Genomic DNA, 4673 nt, shown 5'->3' with positions numbered 1-4673 from the left:
CATGGCATTGTATTGACTTACTGATAAAGTCATAACCAGGGGTGGACTAAGCTGGATTTGTTAATAAGGGCGGGGGGGGGGGCAGACTGAAGAGGGCGAATACGAAAACTGTGTCAGAAAGGGAAGGCGCGACGAACCAAAACAGGGGCAAATATTAACAGAGAGAGTAAAAAAGATCAGAAAATAGAAAATGAAGATCATTATGACAAACGGTGGCCAGTCGTAAAGTTCACCGATTGGTTAATACATTCGTAATTCTGTTCCATAATCGAGAAGAAAGTGATTTGTAGCTTTCTGTGAAAGTTAACTTATGATTTGTTTTTGTTTTCTGTTTCTGACGTAAAGTGAGGATTGGTCTTGAATTGTAAATAATTTTTAAATTTTTATTTGTTATCTATTAATGTAAATATGGATTTAAATGAAAAGGGGAAACTTAATTGAAGTGTTTTGTTTGTAAGTTTGACGTGTTGTGTTATAACTTTGAAGAATTATAAATAAACTGACAGAGATGTAAAAAGAAATTGAAGCTTGTATGTGAGGCAGAAAGGGAGAGACGCGTGTATAAACGGCGAGATCAAATATAGCTGGACCTTTGAATAAGTTGTTTGCAACCCCTGGCCAGTGTACGCATGGTTTTCTATGGTCCCGGGTGGTGTGGCCATTGAGGACGTGGAGCTACTCATTGAAAAGCGTCGTATGTTAGTATAATTAAGAGTGTTTAGAGGATGCAAAACTGTGCTCTTTTTTGCTAGCATATGTTTTGTTTTTTGTTTTTTTTTTTTTTTTTTTTGGGGGGGGGGCTTTAAATAGTTATAGCGTTACCATTTTTACGAAGTAGGAGAGACCATTCTCAACCCAGGGAAATGGGGCGAGGGTGAGGGGATGGTACGGCCGAATCTGCCCATACTGGCTTAAACTCTTAATGTAAACTTCGATTTTGTCAATCTAGATTTTGTTAAATTTTTTAAGTGTAATTATTAACACTACAGTACAGTTCCAATCCTTTGTGAATATTTGTAAATTTGCTTTACGTAATTAATCACGAAGAAACTTAGTTAAAGTTAGTTAAACTTAATAAAAGACGGACGGCATTTCTAGGTCGCTGGGCTAAGCCGGCTCGAAGGATTCCTGTGAGCAAACTCACATTTATAAATCGACCCCAGTAAGGACAGCCATTGAAAACACTAGATTTTTTTTTTTTTTTAAATCTAATCGTACTCTTTATAATTTAAGAAATGAAATTGAAAAGATTCTTTAGCAGACTAGAAAATTTCAGTTTGTGTCCGTATATTTTTATAATGAATTGACCACTGATGAAGTTTCTTAAACAAGGAACTATCAAAACTACCCCCGCTCTCGGGTGGGCTTGAACCCCAAACATTTCGGTTAACGGCCGAACGCGCTAACCATTTTAGATTAAAATATATATATATATAAATAAATTAAACAAATTATACAATATATATACACATGTTAACGAAAATTAATAGACTTGCTTACTTAAAAGGATATACATTTCCAGTCATGCAAAGTATACGTAGATAAGTTTCGGCAGCATATAGAAAAAGAAAAACTGACCTCGCTCCCGGGTGGGCTTGAACCACCAACCTTTCGGTTAACAGCCGAACGCGCTAACCAATTGCGCCACGGAAGCTTGACGTACTGTTATAGATCAGAAATTATAGATGGAACTTGTAGAGTCCAAAGTGCTGTTCCGCTTGACTAACTTGGTACTGACGCACAACAGAGATAAGCATAATTCACTAAGTAGATAAGAAGGAACAGTTGCGATTAGAAAATCACACACGGATTCTACAATAGCATATATATGGGCTAATCAATGTGAACTTCTAAGTACCGTTCTATACTGCAACAGCTGCGAACAGAAGGAAAGTGTTAGGGTCGGGTATAAAGGGCCTGAAGGAGGGAGGTTGTGTATACACTTTGACACAAATTCTTCAGCGGCCATGGTGGAGAAAACGTTAAGGCCTCGGTATGAACACTGTTTCTCTGGGGTTTCAGCGTTGCGTTATGCGGACCAAGACAAGCAATAACTCATATAAATGATTGGACAATCCACACACTATAACTGAAAATACGCATAATGAATATTTATAACACTAGGGCAATGATCTCCACTTCCCCTCCCTCTCGGTAAGGGATGGTCCCCCTCTCTCCCTATCGGTAAAGGAATAGGCCCTCTCCCTCCCCCGATAAGGGATGGGGACGTTTCCAAAACATTAACTAAAAATGTCCTAATATGGATCTAACTATCAAACAGTTTACCATCTTTAGTGTTATAGAGGGAGGCGGCGAACCTCGTACAAATTTTATAAGGTTCTGCACGGTAAGTTCCGACCAATACCTAATGATACGAAAAATTATGCACCGTCAGTAATTGCTGTAGATCTTTTTGTATTTTTTTTTTTGGAGCCGGGCTCGATGACACAATAAAATATCAGTAGAAACAAGAAATAATCAAACGTTGAATAGGTAACATTATTTTGTTGGATGTCTTATTGTTTTTCCCTTGCTCAATCCAACTGCAACAAAGATCTATAGTCTGAAGTTATGATCATACTGAGGGCGTCCTGATTAAAACCTCTAGATCGCAAACTTTGGAGTGTCTTGTTTCCTCGGAACATATTACGGAGTTCGAAACAAATTTGAATTATCATTTGAACGAGTTTGTGAGTGTCAAAGAAAGGAAAGAAACCCACAGTGCTGTACCCGCTCTCATGTTTCAAGAAATCACTCGAATTAGTAATGAAAAGTTAGTTTAGTGTCTGTATGGTAAAACGAATCGGCTCATAAATACATCACAACCCCTCTCTCCTACACACTCACTATATGTGCATCAATTATTTTTTTCAGTTGAAAGTATTTTCTTCTAAAATATGTCTTTGGGCTGATAGTATACAAACGTTAAAAGACTAGTACAGAGATATAGTTATATTTATCGTAAAAAAAAAACACAGAGCTTATTTCACATATGTGAAGAGTCTTGTAGGCAGACTTATGTCGGTAGCCTACTACAAGTCGGAGACGACTTTTATTTTTATGTAAAAGTAAGGAACAACCCCAATCCCCCTTCTCTGTATTATCGCACCTCATTCTTAGACGAAAGTGATATTCTCATATGAATAGTCAAGATTCATTCTATTTCACCTTTACCCTATGTCAGGTACTGTTACCCTAATATCAACCTCAACAAGAGACTTCTGTCATTTCCTCCCTGGTAACACCGATCCTCTCCTAACACATACCCTAACATCCACCCTATATAAATGACCCATGTCCTATGTCATTGTAACTCTATGCATCAAATATATTTAGCCCTACATGAATATGCATAAATCTTTACCCATCTCCGATTCCCCGCTTCTAAATTCTGCGGCAGCAGTTCACTTTCACGATATTGCATTACTTTTATTATCAGCTATTAAAAGAATCGTCTGTAAGGTATTGACCCTTGAACTTGAAGAATGATCACTTGGCTAATAGAGCGTTATTGCCAAGACACCGCCGTGCCCTTCAGCATGAAAAAAAACCTCGGATGACGGTGTTGTTAAGAGTAATGATTTATAATTTATCTGTAGTTAATTTACAGTCACAAAGCATGACCTTACTACCAAAATAAAACATGTCACATCTTTATTCCAAGAATGTGGAGTTAACAAATAAGCCTTTTGGGGGTTTTGTAGATTGGCCTGTTGTATGGGTTTAAATTTATGAGCTATGTAGTGAGGTCCGCTTGTAATTCAAACCTTGAGCCCGGTTCAAAGCATGGTTGTTTTCGCCATCCCCTTACGTATCTGCGTGGTGGTGTTGCGCGATTGCATAGCGCGATTATATATATATATATATACATATATATATATATATATATATATATATATATATATATATTTATATATATATCATATGATATATGACCAAGAGCATATATGACCTCTTGATTTTATGACATGAGTACAAAGAATCCCGTTATTTACAAAGTTTATATACCTACAGCATGTCTCTAGGTATACTATACTCTTTTTGCCCACTGATGTCTTGACCGGCATGATTTTGATACTTCGCCCACTTACCTCTGCCATATTCGACATCCTCTCCCCCCCTCCCTCCTTCCCTCCAACCCCCTCCCTATAATTAGTCGATTCAACTTTGCAAAAGAGTCGTCCGTGAATTTGGATATTTCTGGCTTTTGAAGTGGAAAAATGACAGTCAGACATACCCTTTGAATGTATCATGGGAGGAGAGAGTGGGAGAAGAAAGTGGGAGGTGAAAGTAGGAAGAGAAAGTGGAAGGAAAGAAAGGAGAGAAAGCAAGGAGACAGAGAGAGAGAGAGCAAGGAAGGAGAAGGAGTCGAGAGAGGCTATTGGGAGGGGTGGGTATAGGGATGTGCTGACTTCTCTCATCATTAAAGAAAGCGTTAAGATTAGGGGTACATCCTCGTCCGTGAAAATAATCACGCATGGAAATTACTATTCCATTTGATAGATATCATTGTTTCAATGTTGTTTTAATGTTCTTTCATGGTCAGTATCTGAGGACTTGAGAAAGTCTAAAAAAGACATTTCAAAGTCACAGAATGTTGTTTTTTAACAGTAACGTTTCTCTTTAGTGGAGTCACTTTCCCCGCTTCCTATAGTGACATTATGACATCACAC

The 4673-nt window shown here is 37.9% G+C and overlaps 1 non-coding gene across 1 annotated transcript; it reads right to left on the bottom strand.

Moving 5' to 3' along the window:
• Nucleotides 1-1580: 1580 nt before the first annotated feature.
• On the bottom strand, nucleotides 1581-1654 carry Trnan-guu (transfer RNA asparagine (anticodon GUU)). The gene has a single exon. It is a non-coding gene; the product is annotated as a tRNA-Asn (tRNA).
• Between the last annotated feature and the right edge of the window lie 3019 nt (nucleotides 1655-4673).

This window comes from Apostichopus japonicus, chromosome 13, assembly GCF_037975245.1.
Source record: "Apostichopus japonicus isolate 1M-3 chromosome 13, ASM3797524v1, whole genome shotgun sequence".
Taxonomy (NCBI): Eukaryota; Metazoa; Echinodermata; class Holothuroidea; order Aspidochirotida; family Stichopodidae; genus Apostichopus; species Apostichopus japonicus.
This window is presented reverse-complemented; position numbering and strand designations above follow the sequence as displayed.